Source organism: Bos mutus, chromosome 20, assembly GCF_027580195.1.
Source record: "Bos mutus isolate GX-2022 chromosome 20, NWIPB_WYAK_1.1, whole genome shotgun sequence".
NCBI classification, from domain to species: domain Eukaryota; kingdom Metazoa; phylum Chordata; class Mammalia; order Artiodactyla; family Bovidae; genus Bos; species Bos mutus.
This window is the reverse complement of record NC_091636.1, coordinates 34,666,240-34,692,456: the sequence shown is the minus strand read 5'-3', so window position 1 is coordinate 34,692,456 and position 26,217 is coordinate 34,666,240. Positions and strand designations below refer to the sequence as shown.

Here is a 26,217-nt window from a genome sequence, read left to right as displayed (position 1 = left end):
CTCTTACATCTCCTGCATCTGTAGGCAGGTGGGTTCTTTACCACTAGTACTGCCTGGGAAGCCCCCAAGTCACAGATGTGAGGCCAAAAAGGGAGGAAAAAGAAACCAAATCCTCCCTGTGACAGTACAGTGGGTGGAGCCAAAGCTGCATGAAACCTCCAGAGAAAAATTAATACCTCACTTGCAAGTGCTGAAGAGGAACAAAGAAATGAAAAAATGTGAGGAAGGCAAAATCTACATTTTGCAACTGTTGTTATGACAGGGAGTTGCACCATTTCTGGAGAATACCAGGTGTATGTGTAGAGAGAAGTTAAGTAAGCTCCTATTCCAATTCCCTGCTCCAAAAATTTGTTCCATTTACTGTATTGTCCTCATATAGATGATACAGCTGGTAAGAACAGATACTATACTTGCTCTTAGCTAAAAGACCTGGAAGGGATTCTTTCCTGTAATTCCTGAGCCATTATTCCAGCCCTATTTCCTGCTGCACCTAATCAATGCTGGGTTGTTTTAGAATGCCTATTGTTTTGGTCTTATGAATCCATATCTTTTTTCTCCTGAGTTTAATTTTTCTTTTCTTTCTTGTTCTGTGACTGTGTTTCCCATTATTGAGTTGTGAATGGTCTTGCTGAGAGAAGCAAATAAGGACCAACTTGATATTTTGAAAGGATACAAACTACTCTCCCCTCCCAAAAAATTAAAGAAAGAAAACAGAAGGACTTTTAGGGCTAGGGTTCATTTTCCTATAAACAAATATAAATAGGAGATAGAGATGGGTATATGGTATGATATATAGCTATATTATGTGTATGGTGTGAATACATAAGATAGACTTCTTTTTACTGTAGTAAGTGGAGTTTATGCAGAATTCTGCCATGTGGTGAAATCAAAAGACTTCCTAGGCTGAATGCTCTGCAAGAATCTTCTGCAAGGAAAATTTTGTTGTTTTTGTTTAGTCGCTAAGTGGTGTCTGACTCTTTTGCTACCCCATGCATGGACTGTTGCCCACCAGGCTCCTCTGTCCATGAGATTTCCCAGGCGAAAATACTGGAGTGAGTTGCCATTTCCTTCTCCAGGGGATTTTCTTGATCGAACACATCTCCCACATTGGCAGGCAGATTCTTTACCACTGAGCCACCAGGGAAGCCCAAGGAAAAACTAAAAGACACCAAACAAGCAAACATACACCCAACCTTCCAGATCCTCCCTGGATCCTTCTATTTATCACTGTTCCCCTGACCACAGTGTATGGCTACCTTTCAGCTCTGTGTGAAGACCTGCCCAGGACATTAAAATGGGGGTGGGATCAACTCTGTCCTATAATCATTTTTAACTGGTTCTGTAAACAAGCCTAGTTTATGGGCTTATCATTAAAAGGCATTTTTGTTTGATTGCCACTTTAAGATGAACTTATTGGGGAAGATATTGTTTTCCTGCCTGTGGAAGAAAACTACCAAGCATAATGACATTTCTGGTCATTCTAATTTTATAAAATGAGACCCCCAATCTCTTAAGTCTTATTTCAGAAATTAAGATCTTCAGTCATAATATGTTAATTAACTCCAATTTGCATTCACAAATAAAACGTCCTCCATTTGCTAGAGCCGGAACTGGACAAATTTGTCTTTGGAGAAAAGGATATGATGAACTTCTTGCCTCTTCGTTCATCTTTCTCATCGGTCAACAGCTATTCTTTCTGACTTTGAGGTTAAAGATAGGAGAGGAAAGACAAAAAGGAAAGAAAAAACCTACTTAATTATGCTGTCTGTAAGATGCCTTCTTGTTTTCAGAGCCTCACAGATGGTCCTCTAGACTTCCAACCTGCTTGGCTTTCAGATGACAGCAGTTCTCCTCATCTCTGATCTATTGTTCCCTTCATCCCTCAGCCTCTGATTTTCTGGTGCTTCTTCTTGCATAGATCTTCTCCAACCCAATTCCCTGTCCTCTGGCAGAAGTTCTTTTATGCATGTCTTTAGGATCCCACATAAAAGGACCCTGGACATCTCCACCTGGCTATAGGCAGCACGGATCTTGACTTGCAGTCAAAGAGGGACAAAGTTATCTCCTAAGCACAGTTCTCTCTGCTCCTCCAGAGCACCAGAGGGGCTTTAGTATATGTCAGAGGAACCTCCCAAACTCAGCAACAGAAGCAGTTTCTCTTAGAGTTTCTCCTTTGAAAGCTCTCCTACTAAACTCCAAGGCAGGAGTCAGCCTCACACTCACTCCTTGTCCCAGAGTGGAGGGTAGAACTCACAGTAAGGCTTTCTCTATCTAAAAGTGTTGAGTTAGTCACTCAGTCATGTCCGACTCTTTGCAACCCCATGGACTGTAGCCTACCAGGCTCCTCCTAGCCATTCCCTTCTCCAAGGGATTTTCCGACCCAGGAATCAAACCCTGGTCTCCTGCATTGCAGGCAGATTCTTTATGGTCTGAGCCACCGGGCAACCCCTCTCTATCTAAAACTTTCTCTTAAATTTCCCTCTTAATTTCCAGTTGGGGAATCTTTATCCCCTTGAAGTGGGTGTGGTGAGGTTGCTCAGTCATGTCCAACTCTTTGGAACCCCATGGACTGTAGCCAACCAGGCTCCTCCATCCATGGAATTTTCCAGGTAAGAGTACTGGAGTGGGTTGCCATTTCCTTCTCCAGGGGATCTTCCCAACCCAGGGATCGAACCCAGGTCTCCTGTATTGCAGGCAGATGCTTTACCATCTGAGCCACCAGGGAAGCCCCAAAGTGGGTGAAGGCCCTAAATCATGTACCTGATTCCATGCAATTTACTTAGAAATTTGCATCTTGGTTTTCAGCTTCTCCCCTCACTTGATATCTGAGGTTCTTTATTTGGCATCAGCTGAATCTTTCATTTGATACATTTGATATTATGTGTCATATCTTTTCAGTGTCCTCTGCCCCTTTTAGCACCTTCCCTGGAAATTTCCATGTTCTTATGCTGCATACTCTACCAAGTCCCTAAAGTGTGTCACTTCCTGGGGCTTAGCCTTCCTTGGTCCTCTTCATCCTTTTTTGACACCTTACCTGTTCCAGTCACCCCTCCCCCCATAAGCACCCCCATCATATTGTAGATTTGGGGTTCCAGCCTCAAAGCTCTGCTCTTTGCTAAGGGAGCTGCGGTGACTCTTGGGAATGCTGTGTCCTGTGTTCTTAATCCACATCGGCGCTGGGCATGTTCATACACTGTCAGCTGAAAGTGACAACTTGACTCAGAAGTTTTCTTGTTATTGTTCTTCTTGCTTTTACTTCTTAGTAAAACCCTTCTTACCAACTAAATAGCTCAATTCATTTGCTAGTAAAAATTTCAAACAAATAAAATAGGAATAAGTGGGAACAGAGTGAGAGTGGGGTCTGGGAGACCACCCATCTGGCATCCTCCAGAGCTCCACAGGCACTGATAAAGAAGCCCAGGGCTTCAGGAAACACACTTGGAAAATCTTGACTTTAAAACAAAATGTGACTTTTAAAACAGGAGCAAAGCATGGAAGATTGATTTGGGGGAAGGCTGTATGCCCCATAGTCCTTTAGAAGTCACACCATATGGGCCTCTGCCTCCTCTCTATGAAAATGAGTGAATGCTTGTGCCCCCAGCCCCGATTCCCCGCTTACTTCTGAGGCTATCAGCTTCTAAATGCCCCCTCTTAGCGAGACCTCAGTGCACTTTGGAATTTTGTTTATTTATTTCTCTAAAACCCAAGGTTCTGAAATGGAATCCCTATGATGAGACTCATAAAGGCAAGTGTGTCTTTTCTTTAAAAACAAAACAAAAACCCCTAAACTAAAAACAAACAGTTCTCAAAACTTTATTCTTTGGATTATGTTTATGGCATTTTAGTGCCATTCCTTAAATCTCTAAACCGTATGAACTGCTGAGACTTGAACAGACTAATTATGTTGCTGGCTTTTTGAACCTTGACTGCCAGGGACTATGTTATTGCTTTGAGTTTTAAAAGAAGAGCCAAAATATCCCTTTACCTTTTCCATGTCATTTTTTTCCTGTACTGACACTGTGACATAGACATCATCTGGCCAACACAGAGGAATGGACTCTACCCTTCAGCTCTCCCACGTCCCAGCCACGTGGGTGTTTACACTTTCTCATACATATTCAGATTTTCTGGTCAGGCATGTGGAGCAAGTCAAGTGGTTGCTTCTTAGGGAGGAATTGGCAGGATGACTCCACTTCTTTTTGGGTGAGCAGAAAGATTCATGAAGACTAGAAGGAAAAGGATTCAGAAGTAACACTGGAAAAAGAAAATCATCTCTTTTCTCCCCTACAATCCTTTCTCTGTTGGTGACTCCATAAAAGCTGGTGTTTAGGAAATAGGACTGTTAAGGGCTCAGGTCTATTGAGTAAAATATGCTACCATGATCCTGACAAGCCACACACTAGGGATGATCAGAGTTGGAAAGGCCTGGACCCACAAAAATTTTGGAATGATTATCTTGCATTGCCTGCACTTTATCCCTGGGAGGACCAAAGTCCAGAGCTGGTGGTGGGGTCGGGGGAGCCAATGAGGAGGCTTGTGGGGCTTCTTGTGTGCTTTCCTTACCACCTGGGGATCCTTGATTGTTGAGCAGTCTGAAGAGAGCTGAGATTCTCAGAGCTTTGCTGAGGAATGACAGAAGACCGATGTGAGCTGTGGAAGCAGCTTTCAGGGTGTGTCTGCTCTGAACAACCTCCTTGGGACATCTTAGGTGGCAAGAAACCCTCTGCACTAGTTGGACAACACTGTTTAAAACAATTGCTACCTTTAGAAAGTAACCATTTTTACTTAGAATTTATTTCCAGAGGATGTTGGACTGAAGGATTGATATCTAATGATTAACCTCTAGTAATTAACCTGCAGAAGGCAGAAAAAGGAATCAGCTTCATCACCCAGGATGTCAGCCCAGCTCCTCCACAAACACCCAAGAACACCCCGAACCACTTTTCTCTCTTTTGATGTTTGTAGTCCACACACGCAGCTTGGCACACGAATATGTACTATCGTACACAGTGAATGATTGCTTTATGTGCTCTGTCTTAACTCCTCAGCAATATATTTCTTAAAAGCAGAGAATGAGAACATGTGTTACATTTTTAATGTATCACACAAGGCTTCTCAGCTCAATACTGAGCACAGAATGGGTCCTCAGAAAATCTTGGTTTACTGATCAGTGACTGGCAAGTTACAGTAATTATCAAATGCATCGAATAGCCTTATGGTCAAGCTTTGGTCCATTTCAGTTGATTGACAATACTAACCACAGAAGCAACCCACAGACATTTGGGAACTTGTGGTCAGTTTTATGGCATTCCAGGCAGAGAAACATAATCTGTTCAAAATGCTTAAAACTAACTTGTATATTAAATATGACTAATTTTTTCTTCCTTGTCCCTGAGGAAAAAAAAATTTGTTCTTTTGTATTCTCACTGTAATAAAACATAAAAGGTTACATGACTTTTTATGGAGCATTCACATTCCAGCTCTGCTATTTATTGGTTGTGACCTTGAGGAAATTATATAAATTCTGAATACCTCTCTCTTTTTTTTTTTTTTTTTTCTCATCTTCAGACACCATCTGGAGAACTTCTTTGCTTGGAAGTTAAATTTCCCACTCTATACTGTTCAGAAAACTAGCCATTTTGAATTGATGCAATTCAAAATACTTCCACAGACATACACACCTAGATATACATACCTAGATAGAGAATGACCCATAGATAGACAGATGGTAGATAGATGATACATGAATGATTATTCTAATTGCTCTTTTAAGAGGTTAGATTATGACTCACTGACAGTCTAGACCTGGATGGGTTGAAGTGTGCAGTTTGGGCTATATACTTGGGGAAGAACATTAACATTTGTACAAAGAGCAGAAGCATAGAAAATATTGAGGCAAGGAGGGAACCTGAGAGAGGAGAACAGGTGGTCAAAGTGGAACACAGGATCAGAAGAGGAGGAAGAGCAGGAGGCCCCCACAGGTAGAGTAGACCAGGAGGAGCTTTGAAGAGAAAAATTACTATAAAGTTATTAATCTGTTCACCATGGGGTATGTTGGGATCTTTTGCCTTGTGTCTCACCCTTGTGTCTTTAATAAAATACCCTTCAAGGTATTACACTCCCTGAGGCTTTTCTGTGAAAGTTCTTTCTGATGGGACTGTTTAGAGGATAAGTTTCACTTTCTTTACCTCTAAAATGATGTAATGATGGGGTTAGAGCATATAAGCAAATAAGCTCATGCTTATGAAATATCGGCATATAGTGATTTTTTACATTAACATTTTAAATACATTGTGAATTGATTTATCTATTAGTTCATAACTGCCTATGCTTTTACACTTACTATTGGTTAGAATTGCTTTTGTGCAATATCATGTTTGAGAGTGCAGGCATTAGACTCAGACAAACCTGGGTTCAAAGGATGACTCTGCCCCCACTCCCACTTTTTGTGAATTCAGGCAAATGCTCTCTCTTTTCTAATTTGTAAAATGGGGATATACCTACGTCTTAGTGACGTAGATGATAGATAGATGATACATGAATGAAAGCGGGAGGGCTAAAGAGGCAGCATTGCAAAGCTGTATACTAAGAGTGCCCAAAAGAAAAACGATTGAACACTCAAGTGGGGGTAATTGGAAGAGATTTTAAGACATGGACAATTTATCAAGTTGTGGGTAGGAAGCAACACAATGGCTGGTGCTGTATCCTTAGACCAGCAATAGAAGATCTGAGAGCTGTGGAGAGGAGTAGGGAGGGGGAAGAGAGCAATCTGGAAGAACACTTGTGTGGAACAGAGAAGAAGGGAATCATGTGATGTGATCCACACTGGTCGCTATTTCTGGGCACAGAGCAGGCGTGGGAAGCAGGATGGAGACTAAGTACAGAGAGGCATGGGAAGTATCCAGCATAGAAATGACTAACACAGTGACTGGTGTGGTAACATGTGATAATTGATTGCACTTATTAAACAGAATGATCTTGAATCTATAGCTTTTTTGGTACCCCGAAGAAATCAAAAGAATATCTCATTTTATATGCCTGGAGAAATCAATTTGATTAAAATATTGGTTCTTGCCAAATTCACCAGGGGTCATTAGAGATCACTCATATGTAGCTCTTCCTCAGGAGTTAGGGGCAGTGTTTCCAGGTTCCCTGCTAAACTGTTTTTCTCATGACAAGAGTATAAATATGCTTCATGAAGAGGAACTGCATTGCCAGTGATCATATACCCTGGCTCGCTCACTTTCTATCATACTACCCAAGCCGAGGTGCCACACATCTTGGAGCCTCATGTATAAAAATAGTCTTCAACATGGAGGGACCTTAATAGTATTATGCTAAGCAAGATAAGTCAGATGGAGAAAGATAAATACCATATGAATTCACTCATATGTGGACTATGAAGACAAAATAAAACAAAACAAAAAAATGAAAAGCCAAAATAAAAGAATTAACCAAGCTAAAACAGACACATTGATATAGAGAACAGAACAGGGGTTGTCAAAGGGAAAGCAGTGGGGGAGGATGAAATGGGTTAAGGGAGCGACTGTATAGTGATGGATGGAAAGCAAGTTTTTGGTGGTAAGCACACTATAAGGTGGGCCTTACTCAGTAGCTCAGAGGGTAAAGAATCTGCCTGCAATGCATGAGACCTGAGTTTGATCCCTGGGTTGGGAAGATCCCCTGAAGAAGGGAATGGCTGTGCACTCCAGTATTCTTGCCTGGAGAATTCCATGGACAGAGGAGCCTGGTGGCCTCATCCATGGGACTGCAAGGAGTCAGGCAAGACTGAACAACTAACACTTTGGTGGTCCAGTGAAATGAAAGTCTTGAAAAAAGTCTTTCTAATTTAAAATATACCTGATCTGGGTTTTGGGGCTAGACTCTTAAGTACCTACTTATGTCTTATTGCCAGTAAAAGTGCTAATAAATAATGTAATTTTCAGTTGTTTTTGATGTTAAAGGAAATAAATGTTCATACTTAAATATCTTTTTCATGTATGAGTTTTAGGATAAAAACATTAAGACCACAAAGATTTCAGTGAAATGAGATAACATTTGTGAAATTATCTGTCACAGGGCCCAGGATACGGAGGCGTCTTAGCAGATGCTTGCTTCCTTCTGGAGGCAGGGGAACTTCTGTTGCTCCTGAACTTGGGGGTGGAGTACATGTTTTACCAAATCTGTTACTCCATTTACACAGTTCTTCCAATTCCATTCAACAGAAGCCATGTGGGCAGTTTGCAAAGTCCGGAGCACTACCATGAAGACGAGTGATGATTTCTGCAGATTTTCCAAGTGTTCTCCACTATAGCCAACAGAAATAATTACAGAAATAATTCCTACATTATCTTACAAAGTGCGGTGTTTCATAAACTGTGCTCCAAACCAATGCGAGCATCTGCAAGATATCAACTGAAGTCCCTCAAAGGAGATACTTCTGGTCAGAGAAATTTGGAGAATATGGGGTTAAATGAGACTAAACAGATTCCAAATTACCGGCCTTCTTTTTGTCTTTTATCTAATAACCTGTGCTGTGAGTATTTTGGATAAAAGTTATACATCTAAGATTTTCTAAACTTACTTTATCACAGAACCATTCTAACCCTCAAGTTCAACTAAACACACTTGGGAATATCCAGTGTAGTGTAGAAAGACTGGATTTGATTTTCATAGAATCCTCTAAGTTGACAGAAAAAAATACGATTATCCCCATCTTACAGATAAGACAGAGGAAACTCTCAGCATGATAACTGGCTTCTGCATGGACTGTAAAAAGGTGGAGTGAACTAAACTATTAAATAGGCTCTTCTGTGGAGAATTTTAATTTTCATTCCTTTGCAGCATATTGCCATCTATATTAGTTTCCTATGGCTGCTGAAACAAAGCACCACAAACTAGATTTCTAAACAGGGATTTTTTTCTCCCTCTCACAGTTCTGAAGGCTCTGAAGGAGAATCTGTTTCAGCCTTCTCCCTGGCTCCGGTCATTGCCAGCACTTTCCAGAGTTCCTTGGCACTCCAATTTCTGCCTTTGTCTTCACATGAGTTTCTTCCCTCGGGTGTGTCTCAGTCTCTCTCTCCTTATAAAGGCACTTACTGGTCATTGGGTTTTCTAATTTACTTTGCTACAGAAAGGCTTGTATGTGCAAGCTTGAAGCCCTCGTTTTTCTAGACTAGAATCAAGTCTTTATTTTATGATCCCAAAGTGATTTTTCTTCACCCCTTTTAGTCAGAGTAATTACCTTTGTTTGAATATTTGTCAGCTAATTTATTGCTCTTTATTTGAATTTACCAGAATTCCATGAAATATTCTAAGCAGAACATACCCATTTGACGCAAAGAGGTTGTGATAAGAATTTCCTGATGATTCTCTGGATTTCCATGGTTTTTGGGTCATGCCAAACTTTTGGGACAATCTTGGTGAAGCTGTTAGAAGGAGTATTCTCCCCTTTCAAGACTGCTCAGTTAGTACAGTTTAAGTCTAGAGCTGCTGGTAGCTGTCCTTGTCACTTCTCGGAAGGAGACCACTGAGCATGGAGCCAACATCCCAACATTGAGGAAGAAAGGAGGAAAAGACAGAGGAGAAGGAGGGCAGGAGAAAAGGGAGGGGAAGGAGAGATCTAATAAACCTAATCATATTAGGTTTATGTATAGTTATTTATAATATATATGTAATTATAAAGCCTAATATAATAAACCTAATCCAATTGAGGCTCTGGATCCAGCCGTCACTGAACTTCCTTATTATAAAGGACAAAAAAATTATTTTTCATAGGTAAGCTTCTATATTTTACCTGACATTGTCCACGTATTCTTTTCATCCAAGTTTAATCTGCTAAAAGTGAGGGAGGTGGAGCTGTGAGCATGCACTTGCTTTGGGTAAGGGTGTGTTCAGTTCAGCTCAGTTCAGTTCAGTTGCTCAGTCGTGTCTGACTCTTTGTGACCCCATGAATCACAGCACACCAGGCCTCCCTGTCCATTGCCAACTCCCGGAGCCTACCCAAACTCATGTCCATTGAGTCGGTGATGCCATCCAACTATCTCATCCTCTGTCGTCCCCTTCTCCTGCCCTCAATCTTTCCCAGCATCACGGACATTTCAAATGAGTCAGCTCTTCACATGAGGTGGCCAAAGTATTGGAGTTTCAGCTGCAACATCATTCCATCCAATGAACACCCAGGACTGATCTCCTTTAGGATGGACTGGTTGTATCTCCTTGCAGTCCAATGGACTCTCAAGAGTCTTCATGTTAGGTCCATTATATGTTATATCATTTAAGTCTTATAACAACTCTATCAGTTAGGTATTGCTAATGTGTAAATTAAAAAAACATTAGGATAGTAGTTTTATTTAACCTGTAAGACTGAAGTTTAAAAATAAAATGAGGATATATGTGTATATATGTCTCTCTGTGTTTATATATGTGTATATAAATACATATAAATACATATACATCCCCCCCCACCCCACCCTCTCTTGGGCTTCCCAGGTGGCGCTAGTGATGAACCCACCTGTCAATGCAGGAGATGTAAGAGACACAGGTTCAATTCCTGGGTCAGGGAAGATCCCCTGGAGGAGGGCATGGAAATTCACTCCCTCCAGTATTCTTGCCTGGAGAATCCAATGTACAGAGGAGACTGGCAGGCTATAGTCCATAGGGTTGCACAGAGTTGGACACAACTGAAGCGACTTAGCACGTGTGTGTGTGTGTGTATGTGTGTGTGTGTGTGTATTGGTCTTCTTAGGTGCCTCAATGGTAAGGAATCTGCCTGCCAATGCAGGAGACACAAGTTCGATCCCTGGATTGGGAAGATCCCCTGGAGGAAGAAATGGCAACCCATTTCAGTATTCTTGCCTGGAAAATTCTATGGACAGAGGAACCTGGCAGTCTATAGTTCATGGGGTCACAAAGGATTGGGCATGACTGAGCGTGCACGTGCACACACACACACACACATTTATATTATTGTGAAACAAAATTCATCTGTCAGTGGTGAAGAGACTTCAGTTCTTTATTTAGAATCAGTGGAAGGGTTTCCATGGTTGTCAACTCAACTTGTGCCAGGAAAGTCAACTTTTTATTAAAACCTTTGATTGCACATATAAATACTGAGAAATGCATTTTAATTGCTCCCACAGACAAGTAGTCTGAAAAAAAACGACAACAGGAATGTTCTAAGTTACTGGAATCAGGTGGAAGAAAGACTGCAGCCGTAGAAGAGTAGGAATAGAGCATCCCTTTCTATGCTGAGTACCTTGGAGGGAAATGTGTGATGCTTTTAAATGGAGCTTTACTCTATTTAATGCCCCCTGGATGCATGAGTTCCTCTGAAATGGCCATACCATTTAATGTCAAAATGAAGTAGGGGACCTACCGATTACCATACCAAGTAAAGTCAGTCAGAGAAAGGTAAATACCATGTGATATCGCCTGTATGGGGAATTTTTAAAAAAATGATACCAACGAACTTATTTACAAAGCAGACTCACAGACCCAGAAAACAAATTTGCAGTTACCAAAGGGGAAAGGTTGGGGGGAGGGATAAATTAGGAACTGGGGTGAACATATACACACATTTTAAATATAAAATGGATAAACAACAAAGACTTACTGTATAGCGGTGGAAATTTTACTCAGTATTTTATAATAATCTAAATGGGAAAAATGATACCAACTATACATATATATATATATATATGTATACATGTATATATATGTACTTTAAATAAATTAAATAAAATTTAAAAAAATAATGTGGAGTGACCCTACTATGGAAAACAACCCGGTAGCTACATACTTACAGTGTCTTACCCTTGCCACAACAGGCTATATCAATGCCATTCTCACACATATATATCGAATGCCTAGAATCTTTTAGTGACTTGACATTATCCATAAGGTAAAAGCTCCTTATCTCCAAACTGGGGAGAATGCATTCTCCCAAAGTCCCCTCTGACCAGACCTGACTGTTGTCTACCTGGCCAGCCTCTTTTCGTCTCCCATGGCTGACGCTTCAGCTAAGCCAGTCTGCTTGCAATTATACCAACACATGATACTCTGCAGCGATATGAGCCTTTGCATGTGTGTCCCCTGTGCCTGGGCTCCCTTTCCCAGCCCCACTTGTTTGACAAGCATCATCTTTTTAAAAAACATTTTTACATTTAAAAAATTTTTGCTTACACTGGGTCTTCATTGCTGCACAGGCTTTTCTCTAGTTGCAGCGAGCAGGAGTCACTCTCCAGTTGTGCTGTGAGGGCTTCTCATTCCAGTGGCCTCTCTCATTGTGGAACACAGCTTTAGAATCTGCGGGCTTCAGTGGTTACATCTGCTGAGCTCTAAAGTGCAGGCTCAACAGTGTGGTGTACGGCCTCAGCCGCTCTGAGGGATCCTCCTGGACCAGGGATCAAACCTGGGTCTCCTAAATTAGCAAACAGGTTCTTTACCACTGAGCCAGCAGGGAAGTCCCACGAGCATCATCTTAATCTCTTGTAGCGATTTCCGATCTCCTTGATGAGGCACATAAATCCAAGAGTTAATCACCTTGCTCCCTGTGCTACATATGCCTTTGCTTCCATAAAACATACGTACATTATTCATTCTGAGATAGTAAGGATAACACTTCCATCTAGTATTCATATACGTGGGGGATTTTGCTTTGGAAAAGTAGTCAACTGTAATATATACAGTCATAGGCTTTGGGATTAGACTGCTTGTGTTTAATTCCTAACTCTATCTCTCACTACTCACGAGACCTTGGCTATTTATTTTCCTTAGACCTCAGTTTCCTCATCTATCAAATGAGGATGGTAAACACTCCAGGGAAGTTCCATGAAGATGAATTGAGACAGTCTAAGCCAAATGGTTGTTGTCAACAAAAGATATGTTATTTTGTCTATTAACTTAGGGAAGAAGGATGCTCATTGCCAGAAATTGGCCAAAGGAGTGCTAGAGTGTAATCAGCCCATTTTTAGGACACTGTAGAACAACTGCTCTATTTTCCTCTCTTGCTTATGCACATCAGGGTTAAGAACACCAGCCTTGTCAGTCATCCATGGAGACACCATTATCTTGTTGTTTCCAGACTCCCCTAAAGGTTCCAGTCACATTGTCAGCATCTAGCACTGCTTATATGGGACACATACAGACCCACATTCTAATTTCTTCAAAATTCTGTGCCTTATTTTGTCATCTGAGCCTTTAACATTTTGCCTGCTTAACTCTGTTGAATAGGTCTAGCTGCTTCTCACCCCGTTACAAGAATCTTGTTGAGGAAGAATGAGTCAGACATGCTTCTGGCAGGTTATAGTGCTCCTGCTATAATCTAAGGATCTCAAACATTAGCCACCAGTCTTTCCTTTGCCTCCTAACCTCTAAGGCATATCACTGGGCAACCATACAATGGGAACTCTGCAGGTCACAGGGTCTATTCTGAGCCCAGCCAGCTCAGAATGCTCATTTGTGGCTTCTTAACTAGTGCATTTACCAGTGAATGTGATTCCATGTTGTAGACCACTGTGGAGAGGTTTATGAACACTTTCTGTTGGTGAAGCCTGGTGTAGCAGAAGCGCTGCAGGCAGGACATACTCCTGCCTATAGGTCAGTGTGTGTCTTACCAGTTGTTCCTTTTCAAAATCCATTACCATTTATTTGGTTAGATAATCGGAGGCATACTTTCTAATGAATCAGAGTCACTATATCTTTTCCCTCCAGAATGAAAGATGCATTTAAGTTCTCTGGGTTTCTCTTCTGTGGTAGATGAAGGCAATTTGAAAAACTGATCAAGAAATATTCCCTTTGGATTCGTCCTTCTACCTTCCTCCAAGGGCAGCATTAAAGGTGAATCAGCATCACACTGCACTAAGCAGGGCACCAGATTATTTTTTAACAAAACTTTTTGAACTTTGGTCTTTAGCTCTTGAATAATGGTCATAGAGAGCCATTTCATCTAATCTATTAGCATCTATAAAAAGAGTTTCAGGCATTTACTTTTAGAGAAAATAATCTGCTCATTTCAGTGGAACAAGATGGACAGCCAAGGTCAAAGAGGCATCAAAAGTAAGTTTTCCAGCCCTTTGTGGAGGCAGGATGGGGGATTTTTTTTTTTTTTTAATGGTATTTAACAAATAGAGTCTGAGTGGAATTTTAAATCAAAATCCCAGATGATAAACTTTTGGCAGAAGAACTTTTTTTTTAACACTTTTTTTTTTTCCTCCTGACATCTGTTCTTCTCACTTTCTGAAATAAACATTTCACTTTGCTAATGTGAGGTGTGGGGCTGGGAAGTTACTCACTGTCTTCCTCACCCATAGAAACAATTTCTTAAGGCTTAAGGGAGATTTTTTTTTTTTTACACACCCCTTTCACAAGAGGTAAATCCTTCCCAAATCTGAAAAGCAATCAAACCAGAATGTCTCAGAGCCTCGTGATGGAATCATGGCTTCCTTTTTTCAGGCAGGAGAAATACATCACGTGCCCCACCTAGAGGTACGACTTGGAATTGCCTGTAAAGGAGATCTAAAGTGGATTCTGGGAGAAGATCCTATTTACTGAATTTCAAATTTAAACCAAACACTTTGAAACGGAGAGAAAAGAGAATTAAAAGATAAAACGTCTATTCTAAAGAACTGATAAAGGGGAAAAGAAGTAAAGAAGTAAAAGTGGGCTTCACCAGTGGCTCAGATAGTAAAGAATCTGCATACAATGCAGGAGACCCGGGTTCGATCCCTGGGTCAGGATCGACCCAGTGTGGGAAAGAAGTAAAAATACTTAGTATTTTTAATAAAACCATAATACGCAGGTGTGCTAAGTCGCTTCAGTCATGTTGGATTCTTTGTGACGCTATGGACTGTAACCCAACCAGTCTCCTCTGTCCATTGGATTCTCCAGGCAACAATACTGGAGTAAGTTACCATGCCCTCTTCCAGGGGATCTTCTTCACCCAGGGATAGAATCTATCTCCATTGCAAGTGGATTCTTTACCGCTGAGCCCCTGGGGAAGCGCAAATCCTAACATATAATTTGTCAAAGATTCTGTGCAGATGGTGGGCTCAGTACATGTTCTTAACCCCTCTCTCCCACCAGGATCCCAGCTGGGCCCTTGAAGAGTTCATTTGTGTGAGTTTGGGCCAGAGGAGAGGGAGGAAAACGTGAGCCATCTGTAAAGTTAGGAGAGGGAGAGCAAAGCAAAGATCTACCTGCATAGCAAAGATCCGGGGCTCCATAGTGAGCGGGCAGCCAAGTGAATAAGGCCCTGGGATGGGACAGAGGGGCTGAGAAACCCTTGCCCCTGGGAAGAGGCTAGGTGATTCAGAGGAGCCTGGGACAAAACCCACGGTCCCTGCAGATGTTTGAGGAGGTCAGCAGCTGCCAGGCCTGTCACCTCAGTGACCCCGGAAGAAGTCTGCTTGACCAAGATTCCCTCTGGTGCTAACTTTCCATGCCTTGAGGTCCAGGAGACGCCCAGGAATCTTGGGGCTTCTCTCCCTAGCCATTAATCCCAAACTCACAGCTATTTGGCCCATTGTCACTAGCCTCCTGGACTGGTAAAGCTTTTTTTTTTTCCCCTCAGTCTGCTAACTCACAACTCCCATGGAACAAGATCTGCTAGTTCTAAGGAATCTTTCTCCTAATAATAATAAGCTAGGCTGCTTGTGAGTCTGCAAGGATGGTGGTAAAATTGAAGAGGCTACTGTACTCTATTGTTTTTAAAGAACATACAAGCATATTATATCCCCTTCTCCAGGGGATCTTCCCGACCCAGGGATCGAACCCTGGTCTCCTGGTTTGTAGGCAGATTCTTTACCATCTGAGCCACCGGGGAAGCCCATATCATAGTCAAAAATACCTAAAGACAGAGAAAAAAAAATATTGGTTCTTACAAGACTATACTGGAAGATTATTAGGACAACTCTGCATGGAATGCATGTTTCTAAATGACACTTGGTGGGTGATGCAGATCCCCTGAGTCTTGTCTTGACAAATCTGGTTCGCTGCTATCTCTGCTTCAAACTCATCCTCTTCTTTTTCCTGCGTCTGCAGCTGGTAGGATATTCGGATCTGCAGAAGCTTCCTGTACTCCTGGGCTAAACCTTATCTCTTAGAAAACTCTCCTACTCTGTTAAGTTCTTTAAGATCTTCATTTACGTGATCCTGTTCTATAGCACCTTCTTCCTGTTCTTTTCCTTTTTTTGCAAGCTTTCTTGCACTTGAGCTTTTCTTGTGCACATGACCTCATTCCCAAGTTACTCCCTTTCCTCCCTTTCAGGTCTCAGCAACCTGTCCATCTCAGGCAATTTCTTTTCCTCTGTTATCCTGTCCAATTCTTTCTCCGGAATATCCTCCTCCTTACATCACTCCACTACGTAGCCCTGAGAAAGCTTCCATTTTCTTCTCTTTTTTGCTTCTTTGTTATCAGTCTCTTCTGGAACCTTTGAAGGGCTCTCTATATGAGCTTCACATACAAGTCCTGCTGTGTTCTCTACTCCTCCTGAATGTATCCTACTGTCTCGCTGAGGGCTTTTTGCAAAAAGTCCTGCTTTGTCTTCTCTTCCCCTAATTTATCCTGTCCTTTCTCAAGTTTACCCTTTGCATCATTGTTTTCTGCAAGGTGTGCCTGCCTCCTCTTCCTTCAGCTGCTGCACCACCTGTTTTGGTGATCTGATGGCAATGACCTGTGTGCCCAGTACCAAGCATGTATTCTCCACCAGCTCTTTCTGTCTCCTTGCCTCCCGGGCTTGTCACTGTTTCTCGGCTCATTGGTCTTCCTCCCAGGATTCTGAGAACATCTCCTCTTTCACCATTTTCTGCCTCTTCAGCTCCTCACTGAATTCTGCCAGTGCTTTCTGCTTCTCACCACACACCTTCAGGTGGATACAAAGCAACTCAGCATAGACCCTCACCCCACACCCTCGGGACTTCCCTGGTGGCTCAGATGGTAAAGAGTTCACCTGCAATGCAGGAGACCCAGAGTTGATCCCCGGGTTGGGAAGATCCCCTGGAGGAGGGCATGGCAACCCACTCCAGTATTCTTGCCTGGAGAATCCCATGGACTGAGGAGCCTGGTGAATTACAGTCCATGAGGCTGCAAAGAGTTGGACATGACTGAAGTGCCTGAGCACACATGCAGTCATACACTATAGTGTGCTCACCAGCAAAAGCTTAGTTTCTGTCCACCATGACACATAATCCCCTTTACCCACTTAGACCTCCCTTTCCCTTCTGGTAACCACTGCTCTGTTCTCTTTATCTGTGTGTTTACTTTTGCTTTGTTTATTTATTTGTATACTACATATGAGTGTATTCATAAGATATTTGCCTTTCTCCATCTGACTTATTTCACTTAGAATAATACCTCAAGATCCATTTATGTTGTTGCAAATGGCGAGATTTCATTTTTTTCTGGCTTAGTAGTATTTCACTGTGTATATATTAACCACATCATCTTTACATCCATTCATCCAATGGTGAGTTATTTCTGTATCTTGGATATTATAGATAAGTGCTACCATGAACATAGGGCTGCATAAATCTTTTTGAATTAGGTTTTCATATTCTTCAAAAAATACTCAGAAGTGGAACAGCTGGGCCACATGCTAGTTCTATTCTTAATATTTTGAGGAATTTCCATATTGTTTTCCATAGTGGCTGCACCGATTTACATTCCCATGAACAGGGTGTGTGGTGTTTCTTCACATCCTTTCCAACACTTGTTATTTCTTAATCATTCTAACAGTTGTGATGAGATAGTTCACTGTGGTTTGGACTTGTGTTTCCCTAATAACTAGTGATATTGAACATCTTTTGATGTGACTGTTGACCATCTATATGTCTTTTTTGGAAAAAAAAACTATTCAACCCCTTGCCCATTTTTTAAATTAAGTTGTTTATTTTTGTTGTTGTTGAGCTGTATGAGTTCTTTCTATATTTTGGATATTAACCCCTTATCAGATAAATGATTTGCAAATATCTTCTCCCATCTGGTAGGTTATCTTTATGTTTGCTTGACTGTTTCCTTTGCTGTGCAGAAGCTTTTAGCTTGATATAGTTCTATTTGTTTATTTTTACTTTTGTTTCCTTGTCTGAGGAGATTTATTCAGAAAAATATTGCCAAGAGTGCACACAATCTTGTATGCAAATTTTCCTAACAACCTTATTCACACTGGCAGAAACATAGAAGCAATCCAAAAATCTACGAAATACTAATACATAATAAGAAAGAGTGAACCACTGTTATACAAACAACATAGATGGACCTTAAAATCGTTATCCTAAGTAACAGAATCCAAACACAAAAGACAGAATATGGTATGATTCCATTCATATAGAGTTCTGGAAAATGAAAGCTATAGTGAGAATAGACTCAGTGGTTGCTAGAGCTTGGGAGCTCTTAGCTGTTGGAGGTAGGAACAGGGATATATGAAAAAGCCATAAGATACATTAGGGTGATAGATAATTCTTTATCTTAATTGTGGTTATGGCTATTCAACTATTGTCAAATTTCATCAAATAATAAATTTTAGTGTATGTAAATTATACTTCAAAAATCTAATTAATTTAAAACTAGCTGATAAAAATCTGTCATTTAATAATAGTACTATTAGGAATTGGACTCACTGCTACCTCTTGGGATTATTTTTGCACAAGAATCCTGTCCTATCTATAGCAATATGCATGATACTAGCTATTAATTCTTAAGGGTTTGCTATATGGCAGCAGTGTTTTGAGTGATTTTATAATTTTTGTTAAAATAATTTTTCTAACAACCCTCTGAGGAACGTATTGTTATCTCTATTTGACAGGGGAGGAAGCTAATCACCAAAATATTAATTAACAGCTAGTAAGTGTCAAATTGACATTTTGAAACAGGTAGTTTGACTTTAGAGACCAGCTCCTCAAGTATGACTGCATATTGAGAGGCAAACACAGGAAATGTACATGTCAATGTATTGCAATCTGTTTAATCTCCCAAATGAAGGGTACATGCAAATATGAATTCAAGAAGGGGGAGACTTGGCATAGGAATCCTTCACTGGGAAAGATAATTCTAGTTCTGAGTTTCAAAGGTTGAGAAGGAAACCTTTGAATTGTTGAGTAGCATCAGAAAATGTGATTTCTGAAAGTCACCTGATATCAGACAAGGCAATTTTCTTCTCATAAAAATAATCATTTTATTCTTAGACTCAACTGAAATATTCTCAGTAAAAAGGGTGAATATTCACAGTCTCATATAAGCAAAGCCCTTGTCAATTTGTTAATTGTAATTTGGTGTGCTATTCTATTAGACATTAAAACCCATATTCAGAGAGAATTTTTGAATATTGAAGCCAAACCTTTCACACGTTTGGAAAAAAGTTGCTTCAAATGTTGTGCTCTAATCATTCCAGCAGATGGCAATACAATCATTCTTTAAAAAAACATGTTTCACCATCCAATTTAAAAAAAGACAAAAACAGCTTACTCTTTCTTATTTATTTTTTTACAGTCCTCTGGCAAGTCCTTCTTTGTGGTAAGCTAAAACAATGCATTCTACACAAGAGTTTTTAAGATTGCAAAGTTTTCTAACACTATTTATAAAGGACCTTAAATGCTAAACTAGACACTGATCTTTATCCTGTAGAAAATGGAGAAAGCATAGATATCTTTCGAGTCATGACTGACATGGTCAGAACTGTACATTAGGAAAGTCACTCTGACCGCGAAAGGACAAGTGGCAAGAGGTGGAAAGAGAATAAATATTTGTTGGAATGACTTAGAACAGAGGTAACAGAAAATTGATCTTGAACATGGCAGTAAAAACTATGGCTTAGGGACTTCCTCAGTCATCCAGCAGTTAAGAATCCACCTTGCAAAGCAGACAATGTGGTTCAGTCCCTGGTTGGGGAAGAGACCCCGTGCTACAGGGTGACTAAGCCTGTCCATTACAACTGAGCCTGTGCACCACAGCTGGAGAGCCCGTGTTCTGCAACAAAAGATCCTTCATGACACAACAGACATCTCGTGGGCTGCAACTAGGACCCGATGCAGCAAGATCAACAAACAAACAAAAGCAAAAAAGCAGTGGCTTAGATGAGGAAATAACTGCAGACATCTGCGAGAGATAACTGAACAACTGATTGGATGTGAGAAGTTCAAAAGAAGGAAGAGCCGTAGATAACCCTTGTGTCTTCATCATGGTTTTGGGGGAAGATAACTAGAAGGCGCAGAAATAGGTTTGGACAAAAGGGAATTTTTTGAAGTGCCAAGGTGCACCTTTATGTTGATTAAACTTAGCATCTCACAAGACAGTCTACTGTTTAGATGAAAAATAACATTCAGAGATAGATGCAGAAGTGGCAGATATTTGTAGCCACAGGAGTAGATGAGAAAGTCTGAGATGAAAAAGGCTGAAGTCCTAGGAATCTTCTGGAGAATACTTGCATTTAGGAGAATCTGAACATATGATTAAGTTTAGCAGGATTTTCAGGTGAGTCTGCTGTTTTTCTTGACTTCTTACTTTTGCATTCCAGTCCCCTATAATGAGCTCCTTATTGCCAAATTCAGACTTAAATTGAAGAAAGTAGGGAAAACCACTAGACCATTCAGGTATGACCTAAATCAAATCCCTTATGATTATACAGTGGAAGTGAGAAATAGATTTAAGGGCCTAGATCTGATAGATAGAGTGCCTGATGAACTATGGAATGAGGTTCGTGACATTGTACAGGAGACAGGGATCAAGACCATTCCCATAGAAAAGAAATGCAAAAAAGCAAAATGGTTGTCTGGGGAGGCCCTACAAATAGCTGTGAAAAGACGAGAAGCAAAAAGCAAACGAGAAAAGGAAAGATATAAACATCCAAATGCAGAGTTCCAAAGAATAGCAAGAAGAGATAAGAAAGCCTTCTTCAGCGATCAATGCAAAGAAATAGAGGAAAAACAACAGAATGGGAAAGACTAGGGGTCTCTTCAAGAAAATCAGAGATACCAAAGGAACATTTCATGCAAAGATGAGCTCAATAAAAGACAGAAATTGTATGGACCTAGCAGAAGCAGAAGATATTAAGAAGAGATGGCAAGAATACACAGAAGAACTGTACAAAAAAGATCTTCATGACCAAGATAATCACGATGGTGTGATCACTCACCTAGAGCCAGACATCCTGGAATGTGAAGTCAAGTGGGCCTTAGAAAGCATCACTATGAACAAAGCTAGTGGAGGTGATGGAATTCCAGTTGAGCTATTCCAAATCCTGAAAGATGATGCTGTGAAAGTGCTGCACTCAATATGCCAGCAAATTTGGAAAACTCAGCAGTGGCCACAGGACTGGAAAAGGTCAGTTTTCATTCTGATCCCAAAGAAAGGCAATGCCAAAGAATGCTCCAACTACCACACAATTGCACTCATCTCACACGCTAGTAAAGTAATGCTCAAAATTCTCCAAGCCAGGCTTCAGCAATATGTGAACCGTGAACTTCCTGATGTTCAAGCTGGTTTTAGAAAAGGCAGAGGAACCAGAGATCAAATTGCCAACATCCGCTGGATCATGGAAAAAGCAAGAGAGTTCCAGAAAAACATCTATTTCTGCTTTATTGACTATGCCAAAGCCTTTGACTGTGTGGATCACAATAAACTATGGAAAATTCTTCAAGAGATGGGAATACCAGACCACCTGATCTGCCTCTTGAGAAATTTGTATGCAGGTCAGGAGGCAACAGTTAGAACTGGACATGGAACAACAGCCTGGTTCCAAATAGGAAAAGGAGTTCGTCAAGGCTGTATATTGTCACCCTGTTTATATAACTTATATGCAGAGTACATCATGAGAAATGCTGGACTGGAAGAAACACAAGCTGGAATCAAGATTGCCGGGAGAAATATCAATCACCTCAGATATGCAGATGACACCACCTTTATGGCAGAAAGTGAAGAGGAACTAAAAAGCCTCTTGATGAAAGTGAAAGAGGAGAGTGAAAACGTTGGCTTAAAGTTCAACATTCAGAAAACGAAGATCATGGCATCCGGTCCCATCACTTCATGGGAAATAGATGAGGAAACAGTGGAAACAGTGTCAGAGTTTATTTTTCTGGGCTCCAAAATCACTACAGATGGTGACTGCAGCCATGAAATTAAAAGACGCTTACTCCTTGGAAGGAAAGTTATGACCAACCTAGATAGCATATTGAAAAGCAGAGACATTACTTTGCCAACAAAGGTTCTTCTAGTCAAGGCTATGGTTTTTCCTGTGGTCATGTATGGATGTAAGAGTTGAACTGTGAAGAAGGCTGAGCACCAAAGAATTGATGCTTTTGAACTGTGGTGTTGGAGAAGACTCCTGAGAGTCTCTTGGACTGCAAGGAGATCCAACCAGTCCATTCTGAAGGAGATCAGCCCTGGGATTTCTTTGGAAGGAATGATGCTAAAGCTGAAACTCCAGTACTTTGGCCACCTCATGCGAAGAGTTGACTCATTGGAAAAGACTCTGATGCTGGGAGGGATTGGAGGCAGAGGAGAAGGGGACGACAGAGGATGAGATGGTTGGATGGCATCACTGACTCAATGGACGTGAGTCTGAGTGAACTCCGGGAGTTGGTGATGGACAGGGAGGCCTGGCATGCTGTGATTCATGGGGTCGCAAAGAGTCGGACACAACTGAGTGACTGATCTGATCTGATCTGATGCTGTCTTTCAAAGCCTACGAATAAGGACAAATGGAATAAGAGTAATAGATATTTTAAAAAACTTTGTGCATTTGTAAAGAGATCACTGCACTTTGAGAAACCATTACACAAATGGGTGGAGGCAGAAAGATTATTATGAAAAAGCAATGGAGAAATGAAGAAAAAATGTAAAGTTTCTTCTGAAAAGTCTGGCAGTGATGGGAAAAGAAGCTGTGGTTCTGTATGTTGACTGGATGGTGGGGACAAGGGAAAATCTTTACAAAGTCCAGAGTTTTCCATGTATTTGTGTCTGTCATGAAGGAGACAGTTGAAATTATACTAAAGCTGTTTTCTTTTTTCTTCTTAAATGACATCTAGATAATTTAATGAAACTGCAGAACTTCATTTTCCTAGAAATTCATAGATGTAAGAAAGAATGGAGAATATAATTTGACAATGAATGTTGCAACATGTTTCTTATTATTTACTATTTATCCAGTGTTGCCTGTAGCTTTGAGACTATGAGACTTAGTCACGCTAATCAAGTCTGTTTGTAGAGTCCAAGATCTTTTGACATAGTGGTAAATGATAAGTCTGAAGAGGCTGCTGAAGTATCAACCAAGCATTTAGAATCATAGAAAGCTCTGAAGCCCACTGCTCCGTTACAATATGGAAGCATGTTTTCTTGTCCAAATTTAAATTTTATCCTTTCTGTTTTTTTTTTTTCCCCTTAGGAAAAGAAAACTGAGTTGGCAATACTTTATCTTGCTGGCAGAATTACTGAGGTGTAGAATTTGTTTCTTGCCACTAGAACTTTGGTGTCATTTTTGTGCAAAGGAATCCGCAGAGGTTGCCAGTTGAATCTGTGTGAGGAAAAAATAACATAGCCCTGAATTGCAAACAACCAAGTCTGCTGTCAAATATGATAAACATCCTGGTTTCATTAAAAACTAATAGCAAGGCAGAATTTTCAAACACAGAGGTAAAGGAAAATAAAGACAGGAAGAGGGCAGTTGGCAGGGGGGACTTCCAGGAACTGTTATCTGTTCTTTTCTGTACAGATAAAGAGTTTGTTTCTAAATTCCCAAACGCCTGTCTCTGCTTTTAATTCTTGAGATCAGGGTGTACCATTTCTGTTAACAGTCCTATCAAATGAAAGATGATGAAATGACTCCCTTCTACTAGGTATCACTGCCCACACGTTAGCATGTTTGGAGGCCTGGAAAGGCTGTGGTCTGCTAGAAGATAGAGCCCCCAGGGAGGGATGCACAACAATTTTTATGTACATCAGAACCCAAGCAGAGAAAGCAAAGAAATCAACTTTCTTTTTATATCTGTAAAGATTAGAAATGCAATTTTAACTCCCAGTTTCAATAAATAGGGATTTATTTTCAATGGGAAGGGCTCCTTTTTTTTATATCTTTGCAGAATGGATTGATCAAATGGTAAATACAGCATACACCTATTACCCTGATCACTGCTTTGAAAGTAGTGGGAATCCAAATTCATACAAAAAACAGATTCTCAAACTAGATTCTCCTGATTTCAATAAAGCTGTTTCCTAGGTTAAATCTCAAGATCCTTAAGGATAGAAACTTGTTCTTAATCTTTATTTATGTTTGACATACAGTGTATTTTAAAAATGCTACCTGTTTAACACTTTTAAACTTTGACAATCACTTGGCCAATAGTCATCACCACTTCTGTGGCAATAAAACTCTTTTTCTATTTACCTATCTGGTGGTAATGGACTTTGGGAAGGGACAGAGTTCCTCCCCCAGCCTGGGAGTGAATGGTGATTGGATTAAACCAAATTGGACACACCTAACTCCATCAGTCCATCCTAAAAGGAGACCAGTCCTGGGTGTTCATTGGAAGGACTGATGCTGAAGCTGAAACTCCAGTACTTTGGCCACCTCATGTGAAGAGTTGACTCACTGGAAAAGACTCTGATGCTGGGAGGGATTGGGGGCAGGAGGAGAAGGAGATGACAGAGGATGAGATGGCTGGATGGCATCACTGACTTGATGCACATGAGTTTGGGTGAACTCTGGAAGTTGGTGATGGACAGGGAGGCTTGGCATGCTGCGATTCATGGGGTCACAAAGAGTTGGACATGACTGAGTGACTGAACTGAACTGAAAAGAACATTTCTTCAGGGATTAGATCTGATAGACAGAGTGCCTGAAGACCTATGAATGGAGGTTCATGACATTGTATAGGAGGCAGTGATCAAGACCATCCCCAAGAAAAAGAAATGCAAAAAGGCAAAATGGCTGTCTGAGGAGTCCTTACAAATAGCTTAGAAAAGAAGAGAAGCTAAAGGCAAAGGAGCAAAGGAAGGATATACCCATCTGAATGCAGAGTTCCCAAGAATAGCAAGAAGAGATAAGAAAGACTTCCTCAGTGATCAGTGCAAAGGAATAGAGGAAAACAATAGAATGGGAAAGACTAGAGATCTCTTCAAGAAAATTAGAGATACCAAGGGAAAGTTTCATGCAAAGATGGGCACAATAAAGGACAGAAACAGAGAAGAGAAGATATTAAGAAAAGCAGAAGATATTGAGAAGAAGTGGCAAGAATACACAGAACCATACAAAAAAGATCTTAATGACCCAGATAACCATGATGGTGTGATCACTTACCTAGAGCCAGATATCCTGGCGTGTGAAATCAAGTAGGCCTTAGGAAGCATCACTATGAACAAAGCTAGTGGAGATGATGGAATTCCAGCTGAGCTATTTCAAATCCTAAAAGATGACTGTTAAAGTGCTGCACTCAATATGCCAGTAAATCTGGAAAACTCAGTGGTGGCCACAGGACTGGAGAAGGTCTGTTTTCATTCCAATCCCAAAGAAAGGCATGGCAAAGAATGTTCAAACTACCATACATTTGCACTCATCTCACACATGAGCAAAGAAATGCTCAAAATTCTCCAAGACAGGCTTCAACAGTACGTGAACTGAAAACTTCTAGATGTTCAAGCTGGATTTTAAAAAGGCAGAGGAACCAGAGATTAAATTGCCAACATCTGTTGGATCATCAAAAAAGCAAGAGAGTTCCAAAAAAACATCTACTTCTGCTTTGGACTTCCCTGGTGGCTCAGACAGTAAAGCGTCTGCCTATAATGCAGGAGACCCAGGTTCAATCCCTGGGTCAGGAAAATCTCCTGGAGAAGGAAATGGCAACCCACTCCAGTATTCTTGCATGGAGAATCCCATGGGCAGAGGAGCCTGGTAGGCTACAGTCCATGGGGTTGCAGAGTCGGACACAACTGAGCAACTTCACTTCACTTCGCTTCACTTCTGCTTTATGGACTATGTCAAAGCCTTTGACTGTGTGGATCACAACAAACTGTGGAAAATTCTTCAAGAGATAGGAATACCAGACCCCCTGACTTGCCTCCTGAGAAATCTGTATGCAGATCAAAGAAACAACAGTGAGAACTGAACATGAGACAACAGACTGGTTCCAAATTGGAAAAAGAGTATGTCAAGGCTAGATATTGTCATCCTGTTTATTTAACTTACATATAGAATACAGCATGTGAAATGCCAGGCTGGATGAAGCCCAAGCTGG

At 40.8% G+C, this 26,217-nt stretch overlaps 1 non-coding gene and 1 pseudogene across 1 annotated transcript; one reads left to right on the top strand and one right to left on the bottom strand.

Moving 5' to 3' along the window:
- Positions 1-261: 261 nt before the first annotated feature.
- LOC138984253 (U2 spliceosomal RNA) lies at positions 262-440 on the bottom strand (annotated as a pseudogene).
- A 25,289-nt stretch (positions 441-25,729) lies between these two features.
- TRNAY-AUA (transfer RNA tyrosine (anticodon AUA)) lies at positions 25,730-25,802 on the top strand. Its single transcript has one exon. It is a non-coding gene; the product is annotated as a tRNA-Tyr (tRNA).
- The last annotated feature ends 415 nt before the right edge of the window (positions 25,803-26,217 follow it).